Source organism: Giraffa tippelskirchi, chromosome 2 (genome assembly GCF_054371585.1).
Source record: "Giraffa tippelskirchi isolate mGirTip1 chromosome 2, T2T-mGirTip1v1.2.pri, whole genome shotgun sequence".
Classification (NCBI taxonomy): Eukaryota; Metazoa; Chordata; class Mammalia; order Artiodactyla; family Giraffidae; genus Giraffa; species Giraffa tippelskirchi.
Genome location: NC_137276.1, coordinates 40,504,343 through 40,521,324, shown reverse-complemented (window position 1 = coordinate 40,521,324; position 16,982 = coordinate 40,504,343). Strand labels below are relative to the sequence as shown.

General features: G+C 36.8%; 1 long non-coding RNA gene and 1 pseudogene across 1 annotated transcript in view; one reads left to right on the top strand and one right to left on the bottom strand.

Moving 5' to 3' along the window:
* Positions 1-16,982, bottom strand: part of LOC145532271 (uncharacterized) — a 111,899-nt gene that overhangs the window by 71,466 nt on the left and 23,451 nt on the right. The gene's annotated exons all lie outside the window — the stretch shown is intronic.
* Positions 2,838-7,583, top strand: LOC145538239 (rab GTPase-activating protein 1-like; annotated as a pseudogene).

Below are 16,982 nucleotides of genomic sequence, written 5' to 3'. Positions count from 1 at the left end.
GAAAACTGGGACAGTTTACTGATATGTTTTATTGTAGTGAGGGATAATTATTAGTAAACATTTAATGAGCACTTATTCTATGTGGGCACTGTTTTAAGCCCTCTACATGTTCTAGTACAGGTGTGGGATATCTATGTGTGAATGTGAATACTAGGTGTAAACAATCTAGCCTCATGTATTCTTTTAATTAATGTTTAAAAAACCACAGAGGTACAGATATTGAATAACAAAATGGAAAAAGATGACTTCTAAATGAAAGAGATGAGATGAATCTTATAGAGGATATGATTGAAGCTGAAACAACTGAAAGCAACATAGTTTTAAAAAGCTAAGAACTGTTTTCATTAACATGATTGTATTCCAGGAAATTCTTGCCCAAGAAAATAAAGTTACAAATAATTTTTTTGTTTGTTTTAAGAATGTCCTGAAAATCTATAGATCTGAACAAAAGACTACTCACACAGCCTTCATTAGTGTAAATAGCTCCCTTTCCAGAATAAGAGATCTCTCCAATGACTGTTCAAATGGCTTTACCCTTCAAGTGTGGCTTCATAATCCTTGCCTCACCTTATCAACAATCTTACTATTTGCCTATCCTGAAGTTTGCCCTATCCAATCAGACCCACTACCTCACGTTGAAAGATATACTCTAAAATCAGACAAGAGGATCAAAAATATCCACTTTGGCAGATACTTTGAACTGAAATCACTTACATAGCAAAGGACACGTGTAGATGTAATTAAGGTTACAGACCTGGGGAAATTACCCTGGATTATCTTGGTGGGCCCAATCTAATTACAGGTGTCCTCTGTCTACGGTCAGAGGGAGACGTAAAAATTGAAGAAGGGTCAAGAGAAATGCAACTTTGCTGGCTTTAAAGACAGAGAAGGGACTTCCCTGGTGGTTCAGTGGTTAAGACTTCATCTTTCAATGCAAGGGGTGTGGGTTCGATCTCTGGTCAGGGAGCTAAGATTCCACATGCCTCAGGGCCAAAAAACCAAAACATAAAGCGGAGGCTATATTGCAACAAATTCAATAAAGACTTTAGAAATACTCCATATTTTTTTTAAAAATCTTAAAAAAAAGAGACAGAGGAAAGAGACCACAAGCCAAGAAATGTGGGTAATATCTAGAAGCTAGAAACACTGGGGAAACAGATTCTTCCTTAAATCCCCCAGAAAGAAACACAACTCTGCCAACACCTTGTTTTTAGTTCATTGAAGACCATGTTTGACCTCTGACCTATAAAACTATAAAATAATAAATTTGTGGATTTTTTTTAGCTACTAAATTTGTGGTGATTTGTTATGGAAGCATAGAAAACTAATACATGGTACGATGTAAAAGTTCAAACTTTTTGCGTATGGATATCCAATAGAACCAGCGGCACCATTTGTTAAGAAGACTATGCCTTCCCTGTTGATTTACATATTTGTTGAAAGTCAATTGATCTCATATATATGCCTATTTCTGGACTCTTCTTTACATTTCATTAATCTACATATGTATATATGTATAGTGTTATTATAATATTAGCATTGTAATATATAATAAGGATTTTCCTATTTATTAGAATTAACAAAAGCTAGGCATAATCTACTCTATTCATCTTTTTATATTATGACTATCACTTTTATACTTTGTATAAATTTTCCTTTGGGGTATCATTAGAAACTCATGGTCTTTTAAAAATTCAGTGAGTTCTAATTTAACATGATTATTATAATTTTTTATTATCAAATTGACTCAACTTGGTTAAGGGAACATCCTTAAACTGGCCTGTTTTGCTTTTTTAGAGTTCCCTTTAATGATCCCAAGAACATCCTGACTTTCTTTAAAAAAAAATTTTTTTTTTGGATGCTTCCCAATTTTTTCCTGCTGCAGGACATGACATTAAACCATCCTCAAAAACCTCAGTTTCCTCTAGAAGAGAATGACATTAGAGATCAAAGTATGGGCCCAGAGGTGGGTTTTATAAACATGATGGTAAGCAAAAGTGCTTCTTCTGTGGCTGCACTGGACTGCCACAGTAAAGATTGCTTTTTATGGCTCACATTGGTAGTTTCAGTTTAACACATTCTGTCATTGTACTTTACTTATTGTTGTATGGTTCCATCAATCACTAAGACTTTCCTCACATTGGCACTTCCAAACAAAACAAAACAAAATAAAGGCCAGAAGTAGGATATCATTTTTCATCATTATACACTGGAGATTAAGAAGACTGATGATCCTCAGTGTAGGCCAGAGGGAAGGAAAACAAGACATTCCCATCAACTGTTGGTGGTAGTGTAAACTGGTATCACATTTTTAAAGGACAAGTTGGTAACATCTACTGATAGGGAAACACTTGTTGACTTAGAAATTCCATTTTTAGAAATTTTTCTTACATATAAACTCATATACAAGTATGTATGATTACTGCAACATTTCTTGATATAGTATATAATAGGAAACCATCTAATGTCATCATGAGAGGACTCATTAAATAAATTATTATGGTACAGCCATAAGATAAAATGCTATGGAACCACTAAAAAAAATGCATTCCCATGGAAAAATGCCTAAAATACATTTCTGGGTGAAAATGTAAGCTAAAGAAAAGTTAGTTTAGTTTGATCCTCTGTGTGTGTATGTGTACATATACACATATATACACATATGGATCATATAGATATACATGTTTGCATTCTAATAGCAAATGTCGGGATATATAAGAAACAATGGTTTTACCTTTGGAAATTTGAATAGGGAAGATCAGAGAGAGGAAGACTTTTACTCCTTATTTTATAATCTTTTATACTAATATTACACCTCAAAAAATACTGTCAAATTAAAACAGGGAATAGAAAAGAAGTTTGTGATTACAGTGTAGCAACTTTCTGACAAAGAATTAGCTATTGAAAGATGCTTTGGAATCTTATTAAGCCTAGGTTGAAACATGAAGAACTATGACATTTATTTACTGGAGATGGAATCCATGGGAAAGAGCTATGATGGGAGAGCTTATATTATCACTGGCATGTGGAATAGCAATGCACCAATATTTCGGCACATAATGAAGAAACTCCAAAAGATAAATGAGTATATATGATTGTGGCAAAGGATATGGTAGTCATGGAGGCAGTGGAGGCTATCTATTTTCAGCTGGAGACAGCTGTACATGTATACCCTGCAAAAGAGTGTTTGTGGCATTTTAGGAGAAACCCTTTTACTTCTTCACAAGGTTGAAACAACCTGAGGGAAAAAGCCGTACCTATGCAGGATATACATGAGGTGGTAAGTCGACAGTGCAAGTCTGAGAAGGAGGAACCAATCATTCCTATTAGTGGATGGGGTCCAGTGTCACCATAGGAGGATGAAGCAGAAGAGAGTGATAATGAACTCTCAAGTGTAACAGGTGGTGTGTCTAAGGACTGTCCTGAGACGATCCTATATTCTTGGGGAGAACTGTTAGGAAGATGGCACAATAACCTTGGCGCATGACAGAAAGGACTATCTGCTGTGGAAAAGAGTGGTATTCTTGAAGCATTGAAGGAAGAGGTAATGATTAGCAGGCTGCCATGACAACTAGGCAATGCTGGATAGATATCAATTTCTTATCACAACAAAATAAGCCCAGGAGAGTGATATTCATCATACATTTCCTGCACATAATTAAAGATACCAGAGAACATGGCCAGGAATTCCTCTACAAGATCTGCAAGGCCTACCCTATGATGAAGATATTCATCGAGAACAGTTTTTTCTTGCTGCTGTATCGCTGCTGCACATGCCAGAGGAACAGTATTCTGTGTTTTGGTGAAAACCAGGAATGGCTACTTATGAGACTTCTGCAAAAACAGCTTTGAAGACCATCACTGCAAATTCTATCAGTTAGAGAGACTAATGCAAGGGCAGTCACTGGACCTGCACAATCACTTTTCTGATCTGAACCTGGAAGCTCATATGTATGAACCCCAGGGGTTTCTCACTCCTTTTACTGTCAAGTTCCCACTCTGCGTGGTCTTCCACATCATTGACTTACTCCTTTGTGAAGGACTGAACATAATCTCTCATGTAGCCTTGGCTCTCCTAAAGACCTCAAAGGGAGATTTTCTGTAAGCTGAATTTGAAGGTACTTGAAGTAGGAAATCAAGAAACATCTGGAGTAACAGGCAAATTTGGCCTTGGAGTACAGAATGAAGCAGGGCAAAGGCTAATAGAGTTCTGCCAAGAGAATGCACTGGTCATAGCAAACACCCTCTTCCAACAACACAAAAGAAGACCTTACACATGGACATCACCAGATGGTCAACACCGAAAACAGATTGATTATATTCTTTGCAGCCAAAGATGGAGAAGCTCTAAACAGTCAGCAAAAACAAGAACGGGAGCTGACTGTGGCTCAGATCATGAACTGCTTATTGCCAAATTCAGACTTAAATTGAAGAAAGTAGGGAAAACCACTAGACCATTCAGGTCTGACCTAAATCAAATCCCTTATGATTATACAGTGGAAGTGAGGAATAGATTTAAGGGACTAGATCTGATAGACAGAGTGCCTGATGAACTATGGACAGAGGTTTGTGACATTGTACAGGAGACAGGGATCAAGACCATCCCCATGGGAAAGAAATGCAAAAAAGCAAAATGGCTGTCTGAGGAGGCCTTACAGATAGCTGGGAAGAGAAGAGAAGTGAAAAGCAAAGGAGAAAAGGGAAGATATTCCCATCTGAATGCAGAGTTCCAAAGAATAGCAAGGAGAGATAAGAAAGCCTTCCTCAGCGAGCAATGCAAAGAAATAGAGGAAAACAACAGATTGGGAAAGACTAGAGATCTCTTCAAGGAAATTAGAGATACCAAAGGAACATTTCATGCAAAGATGGGTACAATAAAGGGCAGAAATGGTGTGGACCTAACAGAAGCAGAAGATACTAAGAAGAGATGGCAAGAATATACAGAAGAACAGTACAAAAAAGATCTTCACGACTCAGATAATCACGATGGTGTGATCACTCACCTAGAGCCAGACAACCTGGAATATGAAGTCAAGTGGGCCTTAGAAAGCATCACTAGAAACAAAGCAAGTGGAGGTGACGGAATTCCAGTTGAGCTATTTCAAATCGTAAAAGATGATGCTGTGAAAGTGCTACACTCAATATGCCAGCAAATTTGGAAAACTCAACAGTGGCCACAGGACCGGAAAAGGTCAGTTTTCATCCTAATCCCAAAGAAAGGCAATGTCAAAGAATGCTCAAACTACCACACAATTGCACTTACCTCACACGCTAGTAAAGTAATGCTCAAAATTCTCCAAGCCAGGCTTCAGCAATACGTGAACCATGAAATTCCAGATGTTCAATCTGGTATTAGAAAAGGCAGAGGAACCAGAGATCAAATTGCCAACATCTGCTGGATCATCAAAAAAAGCAAGAGAGTTCCAGAAAAAACATCTATTTCTGCTTTTTTGACTATGCCAAAGCCTTTGACTGTGTGGATCACAATAAACTGTGGAAAATTCTGAAAGAGATGGGACTATCAGACCACCTGACCTGCCTCTTGAGAAACCTGTATGCAGGTCAGGAAGCAACAGTTAGGACTGGACATGGAACAACAGACCGTTTCCAAATAGGGAAAGGAGTACCTCAAGGCTGTATATTGTCACCCTGCTTATTTAGCTTATAAGCAGAGTACATCATGAGAAACGCTGGGCTGAAAGAAGCACAAGCTGGAATCATGATTGCTGGGAGAAATATCAATAACCTCAGATATGCAGATGACACCACCCTTATAGCAGAAAGTGAAGAACTAAAAAGCCTCTTGATGAAAGTGAGAGAGGAGAGTGAAAAAGTTGGCTTAAAGCTCAACATTCAGAAAACTAAGATCATGGCATCTGGTCCCATCACTTCAGGCAAGTAGATGGGGAAACAGTGTCAGACTTTATTTTTTTGGTCTCAAAAATCACCGCAGATGGTGATTGCAGCCATGAAATTACTTGGAAGGAAAGTTTACTTCCAAGCTTACTGCTTGGAAGGAAAGTTATGACCAATCTAGACAGCATATTAAAAAGCAGAGACATTACTTTGCCAACAAAGGTCCATCTAGTCAAGGCTATGGTTTTTCCATTAGTCATATATGGATGTGAGAGTTGGATGGTGAAGAAAGCTGAGCGCCAAAGAATTGATGCTTTTGACCTGTGGTGTTGGAGAAGACTCTTGAGAGTCCCTTGGACTGCAAGAAGATCCAACCAGTCCATCCTAAAGGAGATAAGTCCGGGTGTTCATTGGAAGGACTGATGTTGAAGCTGAAACTCCAATACTTTGGCCACCTCATGCAAAGAGTTGACTCACTGGAAAAGACCCTGATGCTGGGAAGGATTGGGGGCAGGAGGAGAAGGGGACGACAGAGGATGAGATGGCAGGATGGCATCACCGACTCGATGGACATGAGTTTGGGTAAACTCCGGGAGTTGGTGATGGACAGGGAGGTCTGACGTGCTGCGATTCATGGGGTCGCAAAGAGTCGGACAAGACTGAGCAACTGAACTGAACTGAATTGAAAAGTTCTTCAGAACTCAGCTTTCTAGAATTAATCAGAGATGGCAGAGTAGGAAGGAGGCTCAAGAGGAAGGGAATATATGTACACATATAACTGATGCACATTTTTGTACAGCAGAAACTAATACAACATTGTAAAGCAATAATTCTTCAACTATTAAAAAATTAAGTTATTCAGAAATACAAGGCAGAGGAAAATGTAAGAAGGTTAATGGACAGGCTTGCAATATTAAGGTATCAACTAAGAAACTGAGAGAAGAAGAGAAAGAATATCAGACAATACGAGAGGCATCTACAACAGGAAGACCCAGTGGATCTACAGTTTGTATATTTGCAGGTAACTCTCCTCTTGGGTTTATACTAGGAATCTTCATAAGCTGAGAGAAAGAGAAGGAAAAGGAAAGAGAGAAAGTGGCTATCACCACCTTCAAAAATGACAAAAAAAGAAAATGACAAAGTACTGTTTTAGTTGTGCATGGTCACATCCTAATCTACTTTATTCTTTTCTTTCATAGTATATTATATCCTTCAAGATCCCAAAGAAAAGCAATGATTTTGTCAAATATTTGGTTAAACATAGTAACTAGTTATATTTGTTCAACTCTATCACTAATAGTGTCAAGTTGAGAGCACTCTAAATGTCCAATACTTAAATTTTAAAGCAACTTAAAATGTTCATTGCCTCATACCAAGCTTCATGTTTACATGATGCATAAAAGTTTTAAATGTCTGTACTCTTGGAAACATTTAGTGTTGATCAGTTTGCAGAAGTTTTTAAACAATTTAAAGAACATTGCCAAACAAGCAAAGTGTGCCTGATGGACTAAAAATGAATTGGAAAGAAAAAAACTGAAACGGTAGAAAAAAATTTAAACACATTCTTTTTGCTGTTACTTTTCTTACATGTACTTTTTTTCATATATTATGAAAGCAAGGCATAACATTACAATAGAAAGAAAAAAGAATATAATGTGCTCCCTAATTCTGTCTATCCACAGATATTAATAGTAGAATTTAACAACATGGTAGAGCTTTGCTTCTAAACACACACTTTTCTTTCCTCTGAACACAATCATCTTTCATCCTAAGGAGCCCTGTCATTCCTGTCACCAGAGTCTTAATGTTATTAGTTTCTAAACCTGAAGGAGGAAAAGGAAGGCTGAAGGATCCAAAAGGAGCATAATATAAAGAGGCAAAATGACTGAGATGAAACTTCATACTTCACAATTTTGCTTTGGATTAATTCTGAGGCCTAAAAACTACCACATAGCTACTCAATAACTGTTTGTCAAATAAATAAACAAATGTGTCAACAAGCAAAATCGGTTTAATACATATCTATTAATCTTTAATGTTCAATTTCTCATAAGAATGTTATTTCTATCTTCAGGATAAAAATTCAAAACAGTTTTCAGCTCCTGACATGTTTATCTTAGGCCTGACACCTTCCCTTTCTGTTTCAACTCTGTTGTATCACCGTATCTGAACCAACCACTCTGAGGTAACTAGTACGTTATCACTGTACACTTTCCTCACTTCTTTGTCCTGTAACAGACACTGAATATTTTGTTTAATCCTATGTACTTCAGTTGTTGCTCATGTGAAGAATAGATATCTTATCACTGGGATTTGGTTTGAGGGCAGAAATTCTATCACAGTAATTGGCCCAAGCATTAAGAATCTAGAAATGCCTTAAAAAAACAAAGCAGCCATTCCTCATCTATATCCCAAATCATCAAATGTTTTTATATATTCTCCTTAACATTTTTAAACTTCTTTAAAAATGTTTTATTGTATTCACATGTAAAAGAGATAATAAGTAACCCAAAATTAAGCACCACTGCTTCTTACTTCAAAGAATGTCCTCTAGATTTCCTATTGTTTGCAAACTGTATATATATAAAATACACATTAAATACTCCAGTTATAGGAACAATAACAATTATTTAAGAGCTTCAATAAGTAATACTTTTGCCTAATGTACAATGTAGCAATGTTCAGTATAAAGAAGTTTCTCTCTTTTTAAAAAAATATTTCATTTATTTATTTTTGGTTGCACTGGGTCTTCACTGCTGTGCACCGGCTTTCTCTAGTTTGTGTGTTTGTTATAGGGGCTTCCTTGGTGTCTCAGATGATAAAGAATATACCTGCAATGTGGGTGACTCAGGTTCAATCCCCAGGTTGGGAAGATCCCCTGGAGAAGGGATTGGCTACGCACTCCTATGTTTGTTATAATACTTTTTATTCCTGTCAAGTCAATGATAATGTCCCCTATTTAATTTCTGATTTTAGAATTTGAGTATTTTTTCTTTTTTCTTAATCTTTAGATTGGTCAAATTTTTTTTTTTTTTAAAGAATCAATTTTTGGTTTCATTGAGCCTCTGCTTTTCTAGTCTCCATTTCATTTATTTCTACTCCAGTTCTTATTATTTCTTTCCTCTTTATGGCTTCAAATTCAATTGAATATACTATACTCAGGAAATAATTTTTTCTAAAATGCCTAAAATGCAAGAATAAATAATAACCTCTGAGTCATCAGGCAAAGAGCAACCTATTTGTTAGATTTACTGTTTAAATCCATGTGAACAGCTCTCATATAATTTGCAGAAGAATATTACTATGTCATTATGAAGATACTATGTTTAGAAAAGGGCAAAGGTCATGAGGGAAAACTACCATACTTTGAATGTTAAGGCTATCTTCTAGTTTATGAGACTTGTGCCAGGCTGAAAGAAAGTAGTACCATGGGCCTCTGGGATGTTTACAGGAAAAATCAAGCCTCCCATTTTTAGACCATCATGTTATCATGAGACACATCAGAACTTGGTCTGTTTCTGAAGAAAACAGGCATGACAAGGACTCTCTCATATCCCATGAACATTGACTTCTCCCTGGAGAAAAGAACATGGGTTGATGCCACTACTATAATATGGGTTTCACAACTCTCCCCCAAACATACGGCTCCTATGTCCCTAAGACTGGCTCTACTCAGAACAGTCGCCTTCTGCCACGTATGACAAACCCACAGCTAGTATTGTTTTTAACAGTGACAAGCTGAAAGCATTTCATCTAAGATCAAGAACAAGACAAGGATTTCCATTCTCACCACTTTTATTCAACATAGTTTTGGAAGTCCTAGTCAAAGAAATCAAAAAAGAAAAAGAAATAAAAGGGATCTAAATTAGAAAAGAAGTAAAATTGTTTGCTTTAGACATGATACTTTACATAGAAAATCCTAAATGCTACCAGAAAACTATTAGAGATAGTCAATAAATTCAGTAAAGTTGCAGGATACAAAATTAATACACAGAAATCTCTTGTATTCCTTATACACTACAATGAAAGAAAAGGAAATTAAGGAAACAATCTCATTTACCATTGAATCTAAAAGCATAAAATACCTATGAAGAAACCTATCTAAAAAGGCAAAAGAACTGTACTCTGAAAACTATAAGATACTGATGAAAGAAATCAAAGATGACACAAACAGATGGAAAGATATACCATGTTCTTGAACTGGCAGAATCAATAGTGTCAAAATGACAATACTACCCAAGGTAATGTACAGATTTAATCTAATCCCTATCAAATTACCAATGGAATTTGTACAGAACTAGAACAAAAACTCAAAAATTTGTACAGAAACATGAAAGACTTCGAATAGCCAAAGCAATCTTGAGAAAGAAAAACAATGCTGGAGCAATCAGGCTCCCTGGTTTCAGACTATACTACAAAGCCATAGTAATTAAGAGTATGGTACTGGCACCAGAAAAGAGAAAACCACCAGAAATATATATCAGTGGGACAGGTTAGAGAGTCCAGAAATAAACCCATACATCTATGGTTAATTAATCTATGACCAAAAAGGCAAGAATATACAATCGTGAAAAGATAGTCTCTTCCATAACTGATGCTGAGAAAATTGGACAGCTACATGTAAAAGAATGAAATTAGAAAATTCTCTAATACCATACACAAAACTAAACTCAAAATGGATTAAAGACTTAAATGTAAGGCTGAACACTATAAAATTCTTAGAGGAAAACATAGGCAGAACACTCTCTGATATAAACCACAACAGGATCTTTTTTGATCCATTACTCCTAGAGTAATGAAAATAAAAACAAAAATAGGCAAATGGGACCTAACTAAACTTTTTCTTTGCATAGCAAATGAAATCATAAATGAAACAAAAAGACAACCGTCAGAATGGGAGAAAATATTTGCAAATGAAGCAACTGACAAGGGGCTTAATCTCCAAAATATACAAATAGTTCATGCAGTTCAATATCAAAAAATAACCCAATCAAAAAATTGGCAGAAGACCTAAACAGACATTTCTCCAAAGAATACATACAGATGGCCAAAAAGCACATGAAACGATGCTCAACATCACTTATTATTGTTATTGTTTATTCACTATGTCGTGTCTGACTCTCTCCAACCCCATGGACTGTAGCCTGCCAGGCTTGTCCAACCATGGGATTTCCCAGGCAAGAATACTTGAGTGGATTACCATTTCCTTTTCCAGTGGGTTGTCATTTTCTTCTCACTACTTACTAGAGAAATACAAATCCAAACTATAATGAAGTATTACCTCATATCAGTCAGAACGAGCATGATCAAAAAAATCTACAAACAATAAATGCTGGAGAAGATGTGGAAGAAAAGAAACCTACACTGTTGTTGGAAATGTAAATTCATACAGCCACTATGGAGAACTGTATGGAGGTTCCTTAAAAAGCTAAAAATAGAGCTACCATAGGTTCCAGTGATCCCACTCCTGAACATGTATCTGGAGAATACCATAATTCAAAAAGATATATGCACCTTAATGTTCATTGTAGCACTATTTACAGCAGCTCAGATATGGAGGCAAACTAAATGTTCATCGACAGAGGACTGAATAAACAAGATGTGGTACACATATATAATGGAATATTACTAAGTCATAGAAAAGAATGAAATAATGCCATTTGCAGCAACATGGATGGACCTCGAGATTATCATACTAAGTAAGCCAGACATAGAAAGACAAATATCATATGATGTTGCTTATATGTGAAATCTAAAATAAATGATACAAATAAACTTATTTGCAAAACAAACAGACTCACTGACTTCAAAAACAGACTTATGGTTACCAAAGCAGGAAATGTAGGGGCAAGGGATAAATTAGGAGCTTGGGATTAATATACACACACAAATATGTATAAAAAAGAAAATCAACAAGGACCTACTGTACAGCACAGAGAATTCTACTCAATATTATGTAATAACCTACATGGGAAAGGAATCTGAAAAGAATAAATATATGTATAATTGATTCACTTTGCTGTACACTTGAAACTAACACAACATTGTAAACCAACTATATGCCAACATAAAATAAAAAATAAAAAAATAAGTAAAGATTTGAACACTGCCCCCTCCCACGCAGAAAAAAAGAATAGTTGCCTTCTCTCTGTTTTCATTTCCATCTCCCACTTGGCTTACATTTCACTTTACCTGACCAGGATCACCTCCATGACCCTGTATCTTATCCTACCCACTCACTTCCTAATTTTCCCAGTGTTTCCTATGCTTTATTAACTATGATAATTCAGAGACCCAAAGTCATATCTAATGGGTGGAATCAGAAAATCACCATCTATGATTTTCTGTTATTCTCAGTAGATGACTTAAGGGAAATCGAGAAAAGCATGAAAGGACATCCTAAGTGGTTAAGTGTGGTTAATAGATATCAATACTACTCCAATTAGGAGGCTTTCTACAGAAAATAATGAAACATGGTTTAAACAGTAAAGGCATTTATCACCTTAGATGACAAGAAGCTCATAGTAAGTACACTCCAGGTTTAATCCATCGGCTCATTAGCATCATCGAAGACAGGTTCTTTTCATTTTCTTCTGTGTGATCTCATTGCGTTAGCTTTGTTTTCAAGCTGGCTCCTTTCTGGTAGCAAGATGATGTAGCAGGTCTAGTTATCTTCAGACATGTTAGTGTCCAGGGCATTTGCTTCTTCCTTGAGTGCATCTCTCTCGTTTTAAGAATGAAGGTTTTCTTAAGATGATATTTAAAATTATTTACATCTTTGTGCTGCTGATCTTTTTCATCTTTACAACCTTCAATGGCATCCATTAAAATCAAAATGTCTATGTAAAATACTTTGATAACATTCATGGAACTGTTGCTGATTGAGGTGGGGGTTTTTAGGGGTGGGGTGGTGCATAGGCTACCAGAAGGTGAGATGCTACTGGGGCTTAAGTCCAATAGGAACAGAATTTAGAACCAGGAACAAAAGTTTTGATTCAATATTTCTTGACCTCTCATTTTTTTTAACTTCCTTACTTCTAAAAGATTTGTATTCTAAATTACCTTGGTTAAGCTTTCTTAATCTCATATTCTAAAATGTCTCAATTAATCAATAACAACTACTATGCCACCTCCAAAATATCCATTAAGCATTTCATTCACTAAATAGCATTTTCTTTCCTTCCAGAATATTTTACTGTGCCAACTGCAATATTCCTCTGATTCAATAGAACCTCCAATCCATTGACCATTGACTGATCATCACTCCATCATTTGATTCTTTCTTAGACCCAAAAAAACTTTCCCAGAAACTTCCCAGTAGACTGACCTTCATATCTTAGTGGCTGGAACTGAATCATATGTTCTTCCTAAACTAAAACTGTTAAGAAAAATAGAGTTACCAGGATTAGTTTAAACCAGTCAGGATGTTTTTCCTGAGGTGGGACTAGTTTAATCTTCCTGAGATGCAACTACCTGCACATTGATTCCAAGACAATAAGGGGACTAAATGTTGCATAGTTAGCCAATAGTAATTGCTCTAGTGGTGGTGGTGGTGGTTTAGTTGCTAAGTCGTGTTTGACTCTTGTGACCCCATGGACTGTCGGGCTCCTCTGTCCATGGGATTTTCCAGACAAGAATATAGGAATGGGTTGCCATTTTCTTCTGCAGGGGCTCCTCCTGACCCAGGGATCGAATCTGTCTCCTGCATTGTGGGTGGATTCTTTACTGCCTAGCCACCAGGGAAGCCCAACAACTATAGTATTATACTACGTGTAAAATTTATTTTTTAGCCTCAGCTACAAGTGACACTCTTCACAGTCACTGTTCACTTGTCAGGAATATGATAGGCATTAAGTATAGCTCTGTTTCCATCAATCACATTCTAGAACTGGTTCTACCAAATGCTTGTTGGATGACTTTACGTAAGGCATCTAACCTCTTGATTTCCACACCCAAACATGATATAAATATTGTTCTTCACATGCCAGGGGATAGCTGGGGAAATAATTATACTGAACAAATGCAAAGCTATCTTGTTTTAGCTTCCCATACCACCTGTTCTATTTTCATTTATTTATTCATTCATACACCCTTTAAACAAATGTTTGTTGACAGTATGCTTCACATAATATATGAAATAAATATTGGGGAATCAAAAAAGGTTTCACCATACCCCCTGCATCTAAGGTATTAACCAGTGAGTGATTTAGCAACAACTACTTACTCTTGGAGTACAGAATCAGGGAAGTATAAGATGCCTTACAATGCAGAGTAAGATGTAAGACAAGAAAAGTAAAGTGGGGTAATGAGAGGTGTTGTTTGTGGAACCATAATAGTCACTTAAATTGGCACGTGATCCACCCTATTTACTAAAGTGGCTGCAACCAAGTGTGTGGCTCCAGAGATGCCTACATGGCTTTTCTAGATTAAGTATTAACTGGGTTTTAATATTTACTGATACATAATATAAGCAAAGCAACAAGATGAGTTTATGCTACAACAAAACAGTGAACAAGAACTATCAGAAGACTGGTTACTGCCTGGGCTAGTGAGAAAAAAATGAAATTGCCATGGACTAAGTAAAAAAACTGCCCTCCTGATGAACTAATAAACTTTTGTTCTGAAAGTTCCCCACTCTTTGGAATGATAAAAAAAAAAAAACACTCATGGTTTCAAAGTCAGCTGACCAATTGTCTAGAACACCCCACAAGTCAAAAATATTTTTCAATTTTGGAAAACTAACATTTCAGAAAAAATGTTAAAATACAATTGCTATTGTCTGTACTTGTTCTTAAAAAATATAAGGGAGAAGAATGTCAGACTCTTTTTGACCCCATGGACTGCAGCCCGCCAGGCTCCTCTGTCCATGGGATTCTCCAGGCAAGAATACTGGAGTGGGTGGCCATGCCCTCCTCCAGGGGATCTTCCTGACCTAGTGTCTTCTATGTCTCCTGTACTAGCAGGCAGGTTCTTTACCACTGGTGCCACCTGGGAAGCAATATATCAATATTTTGGATGGAGGAGACTTCTGGAGGGAATTATGCTTCTGGCATGTTGAAAGCTGTTACAGAACAGGACTAGAAAGTGAAAAGCTACAGGTTCCTGCTATTAATGGGAATAGGAAAGCATAGAAAGAATATTGGTAATTTAAACTTATGATAGTTTTGTATCTGATTTCTCAAATAGTTCTGTGGATTCAGAACCAGTATTTGATGGGAGGGAAAAATTCCCAACATCAAAATCTTAGGATTTTGACAGTAGAACACCAGAAGAGAAGCTTTGTCACTGACAAATAACTCCCTTAGCAGGGAATAATAGAGAAAGTAAAACATCAAGTCACCTCCATTATTGCTGGGTGGTTCTATTCATCAATTGAAACAACTTAAACAATTCACATTAGCTTTGCTATGCTGGAGAACAATATGGCGGTGAGCTCCTTTGGAGCAAAGCTATTCTGCAGTCTGTGAAGCTTGTGATCCTTGCAGCCTCCACATTCAAGCAAGGTTGAAGGGACTGCGGTTGAAGCATGGACACCTCTTCTGCTGGCCTCTTCTTTCACAGTAAAAAGCAAGTAAGCACCAAATCAATAACTGCCAAAGGAAAGATGAAACAGCAGGGCACGGAGATACTAGAGACAAAACTTTCTTGGCAAAGGTACAAGGTAAGTTGCTTGACGTAGCTGTGAGATAATAGACATCTATGAAAAACTGGCTACTTGTCAATTTACTTGATTAAAGGAGAAGCAATAATAAACATTTTAATTTTGTTTGCTAAAAGTAACTGATACTTATTTGGGGCCAGGAACTAATAAAGCATTTATGTAAACTGTTTCATTTAATCTTCTGGACAATCCCATGAGATAATTACTTGCCTCACTTTACAGAAAACAATTGAGGCAAAAGTTTAATTTATTTAAGATATCATAGATATTAAGTGATGGAGCTGGAATTTTAAAAGCCAGGAATTCTAACTTTAGAAATCATGTTCTTAATACTTACTGTCCTTTCAGAGACTATCCCTTTCCTCATAGAATTTAGCTTTTTCTTTCTCTTTACTTCACCAGAAAGCCATCTTTCATAACTTTTTTTTGGGGGGGGCTATACCTAGAGCATGTGGGATCTTAGTTTCCCAACTAGGGATCGAGCCCTCACCCCCTGCATTGGAAGCACAGAATCTTAAACACTGGACCACAAGGAAAATATTGTAATAACTTCTTTAAAAGTATAGTAGGCAGCTGTAATGTAAAATACTAAATATATGTCATCATGTAATCTTAGCAGTGGAATTACTTTACTATTTTAAAAGTCCTATGAATAATCTGACAAAGATAACCTATTCTTTAATGTAGTAGATTGATTAGAAAAGAAGTTCTACTTAAGACAACTTAGAATAATGTAGGACAATAAAATTCAGTTTTGTTTTTTTTTTCTTTTCCACTCTGACACAACAGATAATGTTCACTTCTGGATAAAATTGTACAGCCATGTGCAATTCAAGTCTTTCAACTGGGTTGTCTCAGAGCTAACAACCCAAACTTCTGCTTGTTTCCCCTTTTCTCTTCACTACAAACCTAAGCCATTCCACATTCCATGGGACTTAATTCCCATTCCCCCATCTCTTCAGACAATCTTGCCTCCTATGTCACTGAAGAAGGTGAGACCACCAGGCTTGAAATCCATGAATTCTCTGCTGCTAGTATTCTTGCCTGGAGAATCCCAAGGACAGCGGAGCCTGGTGGGCTGCCGTCTATGGAGTCGCACAGAGGCGGACACGACTGAAGCGACTTAGCAGCAGCAGCAGCAGACTAATAAATGTATCCAACTGTGTATCCCTACTTTCAATCTTCCCTCAGAAGATAAAGTCTCCTCTCCTTTTGGTTCAAATCGAATTCTCTCTCTGTGCTCTTGGTTCCACCCTCTTCGATCTCCTCAAGGAAGCAGAACCATGAATTTTCCATTTCATCTCTTGTGCTGTGATAGATTTGTCAAATACATTGCTGCCATGCCCACAGCCTCTTATGTGGGCAGGGAAACCATCCAGTCTTTAGGTGAGATGAGTGGATTTTTTTTTTTAGAAAAGTTATGAAATGATCTTTGATGTGTGTCTTGTCTGTGAAGGTCATTCAC